Here is a 16,186-nt window from a genome sequence, read left to right on the forward strand (position 1 = left end):
CTCTTGCAGGATGTTAAGGATAAATTTGTCCCGGTGAGGCAGAGAAGGAATGGCAGGGTGAAGGAACCATGGGTGACGAGAGGTGGAACAACTAGTTAGGAAGAAGAAGGCAGCGTACATAAGGTGTAAGCAGCAAGGATCAGACAGGGCTCGTGAGGAATATAGAGTAGCAAGGAAGGAACTTAAGAAGGGGCTGAGGAGAGCAAGAAAGGGACATGAAAAGACTTGGCGAGTAGGGTTAAGGAAAACCCCAAGGCATTTTTCACATACATGAAGAGCAGAAGGATGACGAGAGTAAAGGTAGGACTGATTAGAGACAAAGGTGGGAAGATGTGCCTGGAAGCTGTGGAAGTGGGTGAGGTCCTCAATAAATACTTCTCTTCAGTATTCACCAAGGAGAAGGGCCTTGATGATGCTGAGGACAGTGTTGGTAAGGGTAATGTTCTGGAGCATGTAGATATCAAGAGGGAGGATGTGTTGGAGCTGTTAAAAAATATTAGGACAGATAAGTCCCCGGGGCCTGACGGAATATTCCCCAGGCTGCTCTGCGAGGCAAGGGAGAAGATTGCCGAACTGTTGGCTAGGATCTTTGAGTCCTCGTTGTCCATGGGATGGTACCGGAGGATTGGAAGGTGGCAAATGTTGTCCCCTTATTCAAAAAAGGAAGTAGGGATAGTCTAGGGAATTATAAACCAGTGAGCCTTATGTCTGTGGTGGGCAAGCTGATGGAAAAGATTCTTAGAGATAGGATCTATGGGCATTTAGAGAATCATGGACTGATCAGGGACAGCCAGCATGGCTTTGTGAGGGGCAGATCATGTCTCACAAGCCTGGTAGGATTCTTTGAGGAGGTGACCAGGCAGATTGTTGAGGGTAGTGCAGTAGATGTGGTCTGCATGGATTTTAGTAAGGTATTTGACAAGGTTCCACATGGTAGGCTTCTTCAGTAGGTTAGAGGGCATGGATCCAGGGAGGCTTGGCCTTGTGGATTCAGAATTGGCTTCCCTTTAGAAAGCAGAGGATTGTGGTGGAGGTAGTGCATTCAGATTGGAGGGCTGTGACTAGCAGTGTCCCACAAGGATTGGTTCTGGGACCTCTACTTCTCGTGATTTTTATTAATGACTTGGATGAGGGGGTAGAAGGGTGGGTTGGCAAGTTTGCAGACGACACAAATAGTGGTGTTGTGGATAGTGTGGAGGCCTGTCAAAGGTTGCAGAGGGACATTGATAGGATGCAGAGCTGGGCTGAGAAGTGGCAGATAGAGTTCAATCCGGAGAGGTATGAGGTGGTACACTTTGGAAGGATAAACTCCAAAGTGGGGTACAAAGTTAATGGCAGGATTCTGGGTAGCGTGGAGGAGCAGAGGGACCTGGGGGTTCATATCCACAGATCCCTGAAAGTTGCCTCACAGGTGGATAGGGTAGTTCATAAAGCTTATGGCATGTTAGTATTCATAAGTCGTGGGATCGAGTTTAAGAGCTGCGAGATAATGATGCAGCTTGACAAAGCTCTGGTTTGACCACTCTTGGAGTACTGTGTCCAGTTCTGGTCGCCTCACTATAGGAAGGATGTGGAAGCATTGGAAAGGGTGCAGAGGAGATTTACCAGGATGCTGCCTGGTTTAGAGAATATGCATTATGAGGAGAGACTAAGGGAGCTCGGTCTTTACTCTTTGGAGAGGAGGATGAGAGGAGACATGATAGAGGTGTACAAAATATTAAGAGGAATAGATAGACAGCCAGCGCCTCTTTCCCAGGGCACCAATGTTCAATATAAGAGGGCATGGCTTTAAAGTAATGGGTGGGCAGTGCAAGGGAGATATCAGAGGGAGGTTTTTTACCCAGAGAGTGGTTGGGGCATGGAATGTGCTGCCTGGGGCGGTGGTGGAGGTAGGTACATTGGTCAAATTCAAGAGATTGCTAGATAAGCATATGGAAAGATTTAAAATAGAGGGATATGTGGGGGGAAGGGGTTAGATAGACTTAAGCGAGGTTTAAAGGTCAGCACAACATTGTGGGCCAAAGGGCCTGTATTGTGCTGTACTGTTCTGTGATTCTATGATTCTCATCCCTTGACACTAAAGCAGTCCCATGCAGTTTTGCTGGTGTTCCCCAGGAATATCCTGTGAAGTTGTCCCTAATCAGAAATGCAAACCGCGCCCCCCTCCCTCCCTTACCTCCACCTCCATCATGCTTGAAGCATCAATAGCCTGGAACATTGAGCTGCCAGTCCTGGCCATTCCTCAACCTCATTTCTGTAATAGCTATAATATCACAATCCCATGGGGCAATGCATGCCTTACATGGTGAGGCTTCTCGCATTAAAATAAATGCAGTTTAGCCTATCAGACTTTCTACACTCCCTGCCCTGCCCCTGCCAGGCCTGCCTACTGAACTTGCTTGCTTTAACCTCTCTATTTGCTTCAACTTTATCATCTGTTACACTACAACTTTGGGTCCCACGCCTCTGCTAGGCTAGTTTAAATCCCCCTGAGTAGCACTAGAAAATCTCCTCCGTAAGGATATTGGTACCCTCCAGCTCAGATGTAACCCGCCCTTCTTGTACGTGTCACCTTTTCCCTGGGAGAGATCCCAATGGCCACCCTCTTACCTGAAGCAGCTCTTCAGCCACGCATTCATCTGCCCTATCCTCCTATTCCTACTTTCACTAAGGGTACAGGAGGTAACCTAGGGGTTACAACATTGTGGTCCTGCTTTTTAATGTTCTACCTAACTCCCTATATTCACTTTGCATGACCTCATCTCCCATTCCGCCCATGTTATTGGTACCAATATGCATCATGACCTTTGGCTGCTCACCCTCCCTTTTCGGAATGTTTGGTCCCACTCAGAGACATCCTTCACCCAGCACCAGGGAGGCAACACACCATCCTGTAGTCTTGTTCACAGCCACAGCAATGCCTATCTGTGCCCCTGACAATAGATTCCCCTATCACTACTGCTCACCTAGACTTCTGACCTTCCCTGCTGTACAACAGGGCCAGTCCTAGTGCTGTTGATCTGGCTGCTGCTGTTGCTTTCCCCTGAGAGGCCATTCTCCCCACCCCCTCCCCCCAAAAGTATCCAAACAGTATCCTTGTTAAAGAGGGGAAAAGCCACAGGAGACTCCTGCACTACCTGCCTTCCTCTCAGTCACCCATCTATCTGACTGAACGTTGGTGAGACCACCATCCTGAACCTCCCATCTATAACATTCTCTGCCTCCTGTCTGCTCCTCAGTGAGTCCAACTGATCCAGTGGTCTGAGAGGACACACATCCTGCAAATGTAAGTGTTAGGGATACTTGACTTAGCTTACCATAAAACTATGATTGTCATCGAAAGGTTCATTCAGAAAATGACATCCACCATCCTTACCTACATTAGCCACGTAAGTCTTAACTGTCTTCTGAAATGGCTCAGCAAGGCACTCATTTCAGAAGCAGTCAGTGGAAGACAATAAATGCCAGCCTTGCTAGTGGCACCTACATCCCGTAAATGAATAAATAAGAATATATTCCATTTATTACATTTTCTTGTTGTTCTGAAGTTGTTTCTGTCTCATCTTCAGTTTCTGGTACCAGAAGTGTCCACGGAAGAATTGGCAGTGACCAAGGATGAAGGCGATGTGGATGATCTGGTTAGTGCTGTGATCAACACCATTACAATTTTTGTTCACATTCCCAAGATATACAGTTCAGGTCCTATATGTTACGTGGTAGTCTACCACCCACTAAAGTCAATAGCACTTTCTACTATGATAATAATAATGCCTGATGTTAATAATTAAGCATAGTAATAATGTGTGCGCAACAATGGGTTAATTGGGGTTGTTAATAACTGGTACTATCACAGAATGTGGATGATAGGTCAGGAAATACACCTTGAGGTCATCATTGACCAGGACCTTCACAAACTGCATAAATATTGTGGCAACAAGAGCAAGTCAGAGACTGGGTATCCCAAAGCAATTTAGTCACTTCCTAACACCCCAGTACTGTTGTGCCATATCCAAGCCACAAATCAGGAGTGTGATGGAATACTTTCCATTTGCCTGGATGAGCTTAGAGCATAGAATATCACAGCCCAGTACAGGCCCTTCGGCCCACGATGTTGAGCTGACATTTTATCCTGCTCTGAGATCTATCTAACCCTTCCCTCTCACATAGCCCTTCATTTTGCTATCATTCATGTGTCTGTCTAAGAGTCTCTTGAATGTACCTAATGTATCTTCCCCCACAACCTCTGCTGGCAGTGTGTTCCATGCACCTACCACTCTGTGTGAAAAAACTTACCTCTAACATCCCCTTTATCTTTCTCCATTCACCTTAAAATTATGCCCCCTCAGGTTAGCCATTTTCACTCTGGGAAGAAGTCTCTGACTGTCTGCTCGATCTACGCCTCTTATCATCTTGTGCACCTCTATCAAGTCACCTCTCATCCTCCTCGCCAAAGAGAAAGGCCCGAGCTCACTCAACCTATCCTCATGGGACATGCTCTCCAATCCAGGCAGCATCCTGGTAAATCTCCTCTGCAAAAGCTCCTTTCTGAAGCTTCCACATCCTTCCTATAATGAAGTGACCAGAACTGAACACAATACTCCAAGTGTGGTCTGACCAGAGTTCTGTAGAGCTGCAATATTACCTCGTGGCTCTTGAACTCAGTACCCCGACTAATGAAGGCCAACACACCATATGCCTTCTTAAGAACCCTATTGACCTGCTCAGCATACTTGAGGGATTTATGGACGTGGACCCCAAGATGCCTCAATGCCTCCGCACTGCTATGAGTCCTGCCATTAACCTTGTATTCTGCCTTCAAATTCGATCTCTCGAAGTGTATCACTTCACACTTTTCTGGGTTGAACTTGATACCTTACAGGACAAAGCAGCCTGTGTGATTGGTACCCTATCCAGTGCAAACATTGATTCCATCTGCCATGAGTGCACATTGACTCTCTGGAGTACTGTCTACAAAATGCACCACAATTAGTCACCCAGACTATTATGACAGCACCTCTCAAACCCTTAATCCCTCTCATGATAAAGAACAAGGGATTTGGATGCTTGAGAATACCATATGCAGGTTCTCTTCAAGTAGTACACAGTCCTGACTTGGAAGTATATCACCCTTCCTTCATTGTCACTGGGTCTAAATCCTGGAACTCCCTCCTCAATAGGACTGTGGGAATACCTTCATCACAGGGATTGTAGTCCTACAAGAAAGCAGCTCAGCAACCTTCGAGAGCAATTCGGGATGGCAGTAAATGCTGACTTTACCAATGATGCCCATATACTTTAAATGAATATCTTAAAAAGAGTTGTATAAGAAAATACTATTAAAATTTCCTTAATCTGCCATCACAATCACATTGATTTAGGTGACATTTGTCATTCTAGTTTTCAAAGAATTAGAGATGGTAAGAAAAGGAAATTGATTGTAATTGAAAAATAATCAAATGAGGTGTAGGTGAGAGAAGTTAGAATTTTAAAAGATGAGCCAAGTTTCAGAATTGGATCCAGCTTTTAACTAGTTCTGTTTATTCTAATTTTCGCTCTGTGTTTTTGTAGCTTGATATGATGTAAGGTGAATCCGTCGAAATGCAGTAGAGGACTATGGGAACTGAGAAGACGATGTCATGGTCAAGCTACAAGAAGGCATTAATCTCCTCAGCCACAGATGTTCACATTTTTAAATAAAAACAGATCACACATTCATTGTGTTCATGTAGTTGCTCATCAATCTAAAAATGAGAAAATAAAACATAATTTTGAATGATTGGCATAGTTTCTTGCTGTTTGTATTCACTGATGTACTTTAGCAGGTGCCAGACTGAAAGGAATTAAACCAACATGGTGCAATGGTGAATATGTAAAATTTGAGACCAAAGTGGGGAACAATGGATTCATAAGTAGGATGTTTCCAGTAGTGGGAGAGTCTAGGACCAGAGGGCACGGCCTCAGAATAGAAGGATGTCCCTTTAGAAATGAGGTGAGGAGGAATTTCTTTAGGTGAACCATTGCCACAGACGGCTGTGGAGGCCAAGTCATTGGGTATATTTAAAGCGGAGGTTGATAGGTTCTTGATTAGTGAGGGCGTCAAAGGTTATGGGGAGAAGGCAGGAGAATGGGGTTGAGAGGGAACAATAAATCAGCCATGATCAAATGGTGGAGCAGACTCGATGGGCCATATGGCCTAATCCTGTTCCTATGTCTTATGGTCTTATAAAATGGTTGAAAAGATATGAAGTAAATGAAGCAAATAGCACCAAATTAGAAAGGGAAGGAATAGTCAGAGTCATAGTCATACAGCACAGAAACAGGCTCTTCAGCCCACTGACACCTTCAAGTACCTATCTATACTAATCTCATTTATGAGCACTTGGTCGTAGAGTTGTACAGAAAGAGGCCTTTTGGCCCACCACGTCCATGCCAACCATTGCACTTATTTATTCTAGTCCCATTTACCTGCATTTGGGTTTGTAAACTTGTATGACTTGTCAATTCAAATGCTCACCTAGATATTTCCTAAATGTTGTGAACCACCCCCTCAGGCAGAGCTTTCCAGATTTCGCTGCAATCTTTGTGCAGAGAATTCCAGATTCACAAGGCAGACCAGTGAAGCAGTAAGCAAAGGCCAATGTTACAATATGGAATGTTCTGGCTGTTTGCCATGACATTCTAGCCAGCTTCCAGGCCAGGTTCACCATTGCTTTTAAGTTAAAGTGGTAGGTGATAAATAATAAAATTATAGTTACAGGAAAGATGGTCTGATTTAGGATCAAAAGGATCAGCTTCTGGCAGCAAAGAGCGTGACTAAGAATGGATGACATACTGGAAACAGCAACAAATAAGGCTAAAAGTAAAGCAGTGCAAATGCTAGAGATCTGGAAATACGAAGGTCAGCCGGGGCCTTCAGAGGGTCACATATTTAACAAGATAAAACAAGGTTTGAGATGTAAAGAATTTGTAGGTGGGGGAAGAGGGTTGCAGGGAGGACTGAATTCAAAGGAAGGTGAAGAGCAAGTGGGATTAAATGACAAAAGAGGTGATGGTCCAGATGAGCATGTGCTACGTGTTTGGGGAATAACAAAAATAGGTTCAGAAGAGTTATTAGTAGAATTGGAATAAAAATCTGGAATCACCTTAAGAACAAAACTATGAATACCAGAAGTGTGAAAAGGCAAAAACTAGAATTGCTTATCATCTGACAATTCCGAATATCGGCATCTCTAAACCACTTATTTCACACTGAATAGAGTTGTGAAAAGATTATCTTCAAACGGTCGAGAATTTGTCCAGAAAAGCAGATAATTGTTGATGCTGGAAATTTGGAATAAGAACAGAAAATGCTGAAAATGCTCAGCAGGTCGGGCAGCATCTTTGAGTAGAGAAATGTACTCTCTCCACTGATGCCACCTGACCTGCTGAGTATTTGCACCAGTTTTTATTTCAATTATTATCTTTGAAAGGAATCTGAAGATCGGCAGCAAATACAAATGAAGAATGAGACATGCCATTCCAATGCCTTCCAAATATTCACCCTTCAGCTGTTGTTAACTGTGACATTACTTGAACCTGTGCTGTACGGCATATACCTCTAAAGAAATCAGCCTCAATCCTTTCTGCCGGTGCCTAACCTGTCCAAGCTCTGAGGTTCCAGGACTTGAAATAATTTTAAGGGTATTGTGCCAGAGAATGTATTTTATCAGCTGTGAGGGAGATGCAAAGAGGCCTTTCGGGTTTACAAACAGATTATGTAAACAGGTGTGACGGATGGAATATTGTATGGACAAGTCCCCGGGGCCTGATGGAATATTCCCCAGGCTGCTCCGCGAGGCAAGGGAGGAGATTGCTGAACCGTTGGCTAGGATCTTTGAGTCCTCGTTGTCCGCGGGAATGATACCAGAGGATTGGAGGGTGGTAAATGTTGTCCCCTTATTCAAAAAAGGTAGTAGGGAATTACAGACCAGTGAGCCTTACGTCTGTGGTGGGCAAGCTGTTAGAAAGGATTCTAAGAGATAGGATCTATGAGCATTTAGAGAATCATGGACTGATTAGGGACAGCCAGCATGGCTTTGTGAAAGGAAGATCATGTCTCACAAGCCTGATAGGGTTCTTTGAGGAGGTGACCAGGAAGATTGATGAGGGTAGTGCAGTAGATGTGGTCTACATGGATTTTAGTAAGGCATTTGACAAGGTTTCACATGGTAGGCTTCTTCAGAATGTATTGGTATTGGTTTATTATTGTCACTTGTACGAAGGTACAGTGAAAATCTTGTCTTACAAACCGATCATACAGGTCAATTCATTAAACAGTGCAGTTACATTGAGTTAGTACAGAGTGCATTGATGTAGTACAGGTAAAAACAATAACAGTACAGAGTAAAGTGTCACATCTACAGAGAAAGTGCAGTGCAATAAAGTGCAAGGTCACAACAAGGTAGATCATGAGGTCATAGCCCATCTCATTGTACAAGGGAACTGTTCAATAGTCTTATCACAGTGGGGTAGAAGCTGTCCTTAAGTCTGGTGGTACGTGCCTTCAGGCTCATGTATCTCCTACCCGATGGAAGAGGAGAGAAGAGAGAATGTCCCAGGTGGGTGGGGTCTTTGATTATGCTGGCTGCTTCACCAAGACAACGAGAGGTAAAGACAGAGTCCAAGGAGGGAAGGCTGGTGTCCATGATGCGCTGGGCTGTGTCCACAACTCTCTGCAGTTTCTTGCGGTCCCGGGCAGAGCAGTTTCCATACCAAGCCATGATACATCCAGATAGGATGCTTTCTATGGTGCATCGGTAAAAGTTCGTGAGAGTCAAAGGGGACAAACCAAATTTCTTTAGCCTCCCTAAGGAAGTAGAAGCGCTGGTGAGCTTTCTTGGCCGTGGCATCTACGTGATTTGAACAGGATAGGCTGTTGTTGATGTTCACTCCCAGGAACTTGAAGCTCTCAACCCTCTCGACCTCAGCACCATTGATGTAGACAGGTGCATGTACACTGCTCCCTTTCCTGAAGTCAATGATCAGAGGGCATGGGATCCGGGGAGGCTTGGCTGTGTGGATTCAGAATTGGCTTGCCTGTGGAAAGCAGCGGGTTGTAGTGGAGGGAGTGCATTCAGATTGGAGGGCTGTGACTAGTGTGTCCCACAAGGATCAGTTCTGGGACCTCTACTTTTCGTGATATTTATTAATGACTTGGATGAGGGGGTAGAAGGGTGGGTTAGCAAGTTTGCAGATGACACAAAGGTCGGTGGTGTTGTGGATAGTGTGGAGGACTGTTGAAGATTGCAGAAGGACATTGATAGGATGCAGAGCTGGGCTGAGAAGTGGCAGATGGAGTTCAATCCAGAGAAGTGTGAGGTGGTACACTTTGGAAGGACAAACTCTAAGGCAGAGTACAAGGTTAATGGCAGGATTCTGGGTAGTGTGGAGGAGCAGAGGAATCTGAGGATTCATATCCACAGATCACTGAAAGTTGCATTGCAGGTGGATAGGGTAGTTAAGAAAGCTTATGGGATGTTGGCATTCACAAGTCGTGGGATCGAGTTTAAGAGCCGCGAGGTAATGATACAGCTCTACAAAACTCTGGTTAGACCACACTTGGAGTACTGTGTCCGGTTCTGGTCGCCTCATTATAGGAAGGGTGTGGAGGTGTTGGAAAGGGTACAGAGGAGATTTACCAGGATGCTGCCTGGATTAGAAAGTATGGATTATGAGGAGAGACGAAGCAAACTAGGGCATTACTCTTTGGAGAGAAGGAGCATGAGGGGAGACATGGTAGAGGTATACAAAATATTAAGAGGAATAGATAGAGTAGACAGCCAGCGCCTCTTTCCCAGGGCACCAATGCTTAATACAAGAGGGCATAGCTTTAAAGTAATGGGTGGGAAGTTCAAGGGAGATATCAGAGGGAGGTTTTTCACCCAGAGAGTGGTTGGTGCATGGAATACGCTGCCTGGGGTAGTGATGGAGGCTGATACATTGGTCAAGTTCAAGAGGTTGTTAGATAAGCATATGGAGGAATTTAAAATCGGGGGATATGTGGGAGGAAGGGGTTAGATAGTCTTAGGTGTGGTTTAAAGGTCAGCACAACATGGTGGTCCTGAATTGTTCTATGGTTCTAAATGGGAGGTCATCCACTGTGGAAGGAAGGCAAAGTAATTACTGAGGGATCGGAAGACATCAGTTTTCAGAGGAGTCTAGATGTCTGTGCACAAATTATTGGCAGTTAACATGCTGGTACAGCAAATAATTATGAAGATAAATAATATGTTGTCCTTATTGTAGGAAAACTTGAGGGAATGTTGTATAGGAGCCTGTTAAGACCACATCTGAAATAGTATGTCCAGGTCTGGACTCCTTGCCTAAAGATGGAAAAGCTTGCAATAGAGGGAATGGAGCAAAAGTTCACCGGATTAATTCCTAGCGTTGCAAATTTGTTATATGAGAACTTATTGGGTAGAGTGAGCCTATACCCATAGTAAGTCATAGAGCACAGAAACGCCCTTCAGCCCACGATGGCCATGCCAACATCAAGTATCTATCTACAGTGGCGTGCAAAAGTTTGGGCACTCCCAGTCAAAATTTCTGTTACTGTGAATAGCTAAGTGAGTAAAAGATGACCTGATTTCCAAAAGGCATGAAGTTAAAGATGACACATTTCTAATATTTTAAGCAAGATTACTTTTTTATTTCCATCTTTTACAGTTTCAAAATAACAAAAAAGGAAAAGGGCCCAAAGCAAAAGTTTGGGCACCCTGCATGGTCAGTACTTAGTAACATCTCCTTTGGCAAGTATCACAGCTTGTAAACGCTCTCTGTAGCCAGCTAAGAGTCTTTCAATTCTTGTTCGGGGGATTTTCGCCCATTCTTCCTTGCAAAAGGCTTCTAGTTCTGTGAGATTCTTGGGCCATCTTGCATGCACTGCTCTTTTGAAGTCTATCCACAGATTTTCGATAATGTTTAGGTCGGGGGACTGTGAGGGCCATGGCAAAACCTTCAGCTTGTGCCTCTTGAGGTAGTCCATTGTGGATTTTGAGGTGTGTTTAGGAAGGTTGTAGAAGCCATCCTCTTTTCATCTTCAGCTCTTTTACAGACGGTGTGATGTTTGCTTCCAGAATTTGCTGGTATTTAATTGAATTCATTCTTCCCTCTACCAGTGAAATGTTCCCTGTGCCACTGTCTGCAACACAAGCCCAAAGCATGATCAATCCACCCCCGTGCTTAACAGTTGGAGAGGTGTTCTTTTCATGAAATTCTGCACCCTTTTTTTTCCAAACATACCTTTGCTCATTGCAGCCAAAAAGTTCTATTTTAACTTTATCAGTCCACAGGACTTGTTTCCAAAATGCATCAGGCTTGTTTAGCTGTTCCTTTGCAAACTTCTGATGCTGAATTTTGTGGTGAGGATGCAGGAAAGGTTTTCTTCTGATGACTCTTCCATGAAGGTCATATTTGTGCAGGTGTCGCTGCACAGTAGAACAGTGCACCACCACACCAGAGTCTGGTAAATCTTCCTGAAGGTCTTTTGCAGTCAAATGGGGGTTTTGATTTGCCTTTCTAGCAATCCTACGAGCAGTTCTCTCAGAAAGTTTTCTTGGTCTTCCAGACCTCAACTTGACCTCCACCGTTCCTGTTAACTGCCATTTCTTAATTACATTACGAACTGAGGAAACGGCTACCTGAAAACGCATTGCTATCTTATAGCCTTCTCCTGCTTTGTGGGCATCATTTATTTTAATTTTCAGAGTGCTAGGCAGCTGCTTAGAGGAGCCCATGGCTGCTGATTGTTGGGACAAGGTTTGAGGAGTCAGGGTATTTATAAAGCTTTGAAATTTGCATCACCTGGCCTTTCCTAACGATGACTGTGAACAAACCATAGCCCTAATAAGCGAATGAAGGTCTGAGACATTAGTAAAAGTTATCTGAAAGCTCAAATCTCTTGGGGTGCCCAAACTTTTTCATGGTGCTCCTTTCCTTTTTTCACTCTAAAATTGTACAAAGCAAAAATAATACATTAATCTTGCTTAAAATGTTGAAAAAAATGTTTCATCTTTAACTTTATGACTTTTGGAGATCAGTTCATCTTCTATTCACTTTTCACAGTAACAGAAGTTTTGACCAGGGGTGCCCAAACTTTTGCACGCCACTGTAAACTAGTCCTATTTATCAGCACCTGGTCCAAAGGCTTCTGTGCCTTGGCGATTAAATGTTGTCAGCAAACCTGCCTCCATCATCCAAGTAGGCATTACGTTCCGGATTCCAACCATCCTCTGGGTGAAAAGTTTTTTTTTCAGATCCCTTCTACACCCCTGTTCTCTTACCCTAAACCTATGCCCTCTAGTCTTAGATATCTCAGCTTTCAGGAAATGTTTCTTGCTATCTTGCCTATCAGTGCCTCTCATAATTTGTCTACCTCAATCATGTGCCCATCCCCCTCTCCCCCTAGCCGCCTCTGCTCCAGGGAAAAGAAGCCCAGCCTATTCAATGGCTCCTCATACTGAAACATTCCATCCAGACAACATCCTCTGCACCCTCTCCAGTGCAATCAGATCCTTCCTATGGGGTAGCATACACAACTATACACAGCTTAACCAATGTTTTATAAAGTCATGCCATAACCTCCCTGCTCATATTCTATGCCCAGGCTGAAGAGGCAAGTATCCCATTTTCCTTCTTCACCACATTATCTGCTTGTGCTGTGATCTTCAGCGATCTTTACAGAATCAGGGGCTTACAATCTCAAAATTAGGATCTGGCCATTCAGAACAGAGAAATTTCTTCACCCAGACAGTAGTGGAATTATCTAACCAAGAGGGTCGTAAAAGTTCAGTCACTTAGGACATTCAAGGTGGAGATTGATAAATTTTTAGCTATTAAAAGAATCAAAAGATATAGATACAGGAAAGTGGTGCCAGGGTAGAAGATACATGTTCTTATTGAATGAAGCAGCAGCTTGAGGAGTTCAGTGATCTACTTTTATTTCTTATCATGTGAAATAAGAACAAAGTTTCAACCCAGTTCCCAGCCCTTGACCTTTATGCTCCTTTCTCACTATTATGAATGAGAGGCCTGTTTTTGCTGCTTATGCAATAGTTCCAGTTAGAATTGAAATACTGATGTGGCAGCCAGAGAGATCTGGTTCTGGGAGGACATTGTTGGCTGGGAAGAGATGTTGGGATCTACAGAACAAAGAAACAGTGAAGGAAGGTCATGTAATCGACACCTGGTCAGTATCAACTAAGAACACAGCTGAGACACATTTACAGCCCTGTGAATTATCCCATTGTAAGCATTTGATTGTGAGCTATCCGGAGGACAGAAGTGAATGTGAATGTTTAGGAATTGACATCTTGCGGAAAGGATGATTTGGTAAATTACAAGATCACACAAGATCACAAGACAAGGGAGCAGAAGTAGGCCATTCAGCCCATCGAGTCTGCTCCAAAGAAAAGGGGAAAAAAAAGAAAAAGAAATGAGAAATGTGGGGGGGGGAGGCAATGAGAAAAAAATCTATTCTAACCCCAATTTCCAGCCTTATCCTCATATCCCTTGATACCTTGACTAATTAGATATTTATCTATCTCCTCATTAAACGTCTCCAATGATCTCGCCTCCACTGCTGTACGTGGCAAGGAATTCCATAAATTCACCACCCTCTGGCTAAAGAAATTTCTTCTCATCTCTGTTTTAATCCTGTACCCTCTAATTCTAAGATTGTGCCCTCTGGTCCTGGACTCATCCACCAAGGAAAACAGCTTGGCCACATCTACTCTGTCTAGTCCTTTCAACATTTTAAATGTTTCTAGGAGGTCCCCTCTCATTCTTCTGTACTCCAGTGAGTACAGTCCAAGAGCCGACAAACGGTCATCATATGTAAGCCCTTTCATTCTGGGAATCATCCTTGTAAATGTCCTCTGAACCCTCTCCAACATCAGCACATCCTTCCTAAGATAAGGGGCCCAAAACTGTACACAGTATTCCAAATGAGGCCTCACCAGTGCCCCGTAGACCCTCATCAACACTTCCTTACTTTTATACACTATACCTCTCAAAATGAATGCCAACATAGCATTCGTTTTCTTTACCACCGATCCGACCTGGTGGTTAACTTTTAGAGTATCCTGCACGAGTACCCCCAAGTCCCTTTGTACTTCTGTACTTTGAATTTTCTCCCCTTCTAGATAATAATCTGCCTGCTTATTTCTGTTTCCAACGTGTACAACTGCACATTTCTCAACATTGAATCTCATCTGCCATTTCCTTGCCCATTCTCCTAAACTATCTAGGTCTCTCTGCAACCTTCCTGTCTCCTCAATACTCTCTACTCCTCCACCTATCTTGGTGTCATCTGCAAACTTAGCCCCAAAACCATTTACTCCATCATCCAAATCGTTAATGTACAGGGTAAAAAGAAGCGGCCCCAACACCGACCCCTGCAGAACACCACTAGTAACCAGTAGCCAACCAGAACAGGATCCTTTTATTCCCACCCTTTGCTTCCTGCCAACCAGCCAATGCTCCACCCATTCTGTTATCCTACCTGTAATTCCATGACCTCTCATCTTATTAATCAGTCTCTTGTGCGGCACCTTGTTGAAGGCCTTTTGAAAGTCTAAATACACAACATCTACTGCCTCTCCCTTATCCACCCTACCTGATATTTCTTCAAAAAACTCCAGTAGGATGGTCAGGCAGGATCTTCCCTTCATGAAACCATGTTGGCTTGGACCTATCTTGCCTTGCACCTCTAGGTATTCCATAACCTCATCCTTGAGGATCTATTCTAATAACTTTCCCACCACTGACGTCAGACTAATAGGTCTGTAATTTCCTTTATGCTGCCTCCCACCTTCCTTATACAGCGGAACTACATTTGCGACCCTCCAGTCCTCTGGAACCATGCCAGGGTCTATCGATTCCTGGAAAATGATCACCAATGCCCCCGCTATCTCTAAAGCCACCTCCTTCAGAACCTGGAGGTGCACCTCATCCGGTCCAGGAGACTTAGCAGTCTTTAGTCCATTTAGTTTTCCCAGCACCTTCTCTCTAGTAATCTTAACTGAACTCAGTTCCATTCCTTGAGGCCCCTGACTAACCTGTATATTGCTGATGTCCTCCACAGCGAAGACCGATGCAAAATACTCATTTAGTTCCTCTGCCGTCTCTTTATCATCCATTATAATCTCTCCTGCACCGTTATCAATTGGTCCTATATTAACCCGTGCCTCTCTTTTACTCCTTATATATTTTTAAAAACTCAGTATCCTTTCAAATGATATCTGCCAACTTCCTTTCATAATTCATCTTTTCTTTCCTAATGACCTCCTTAGTTTCTTTCTGCAGGTTTTTAAAAGTTTCCCAGTCTTCTGTCTTCCCACTAATTTTTGCTTCCTTGTATGCCCTCCCTTTTGCTTTTATTTTAGCCTTCACCTCTCTCGTTATCCACATTTGTGCCTTTTTTCCATTCAAAACCTTTTTTCTTGGAATATATCTATCCTGCATTTTCCTTATTTCTTGTAGAAACTCCTTCCATTTCTGCTCTGCCGTCCCTCCAGCTAGCTTACTCTCCCAATCAATTTGGGCCAACTCCTCTCTCATGCCACTGTAATTTCCTTTGTTCCACTGAAATATCGATACACCAGATATCAGCTTCTCCTTCTCAAATTTGAAACTGAACTCAATCATATTGTGATCACTAGTTCCTAATGGTTCCTTTACCTTCAGTTCCCTAATCACCTCCGGTTCGTTACACAGCACCCAATCCAAAACAGCCGATCCCCTGGTGGGCTCATCACAAGTTGTTCCAAAAAGCCGTCCAGTAGACATTCCACAAACTCACTCTCCTGAGATCTAATGCCTTGCTGGATTTCCCAGTCCACTCTCTACCTGTTTGATCTAACTTTTCCCCATTCCCTTCTTCCTCTGACCTACTCCTCCGGTTCCCTTCCTCCTCACAAACTAGTTTAAACCCTCCTGTACCACCCTAGCAAATCTCGCTGCAAGGATATTGGCCCCCTTCTGGTTCGGGTGTAACCCGTCCTCTCTGTACAGGTCCCACCTTCCTGAGAAGAGATCCCAATGATCCAGAAATCTAAAACCCTCCCTCCTGCACCAACTTCTCAGCCACACATTTATCTGCCACCTCCTCCTATTCCTACCTTCACTATCACATGGCACTGGCAGCAAT

General features: G+C 44.0%; 1 protein-coding gene across 5 annotated transcripts in view; it reads left to right on the plus strand.

Annotated features, from left to right (window-relative positions):
* xrcc5 (X-ray repair complementing defective repair in Chinese hamster cells 5) overlaps nucleotides 1–5,773 on the plus strand; it is a 197,203-nt gene extending 191,430 nt beyond the window's left edge. For all 5 annotated transcript variants that reach the window (XM_052025903.1, XM_052025913.1, XM_052025894.1 and 2 more), the window contains 2 exons: nucleotides 3,570–3,638; nucleotides 5,569–5,773. The gene's annotated coding sequence lies outside the window, so the exon portion shown is untranslated. The remainder of the gene's footprint in view (nucleotides 1–3,569; nucleotides 3,639–5,568) is intronic.
* The last annotated feature ends 10,413 nt before the right edge of the window (nucleotides 5,774–16,186 follow it).

This window comes from Pristis pectinata, chromosome 1 (assembly GCF_009764475.1).
Source record: "Pristis pectinata isolate sPriPec2 chromosome 1, sPriPec2.1.pri, whole genome shotgun sequence".
Taxonomy (NCBI): Eukaryota; Metazoa; Chordata; class Chondrichthyes; order Rhinopristiformes; family Pristidae; genus Pristis; species Pristis pectinata.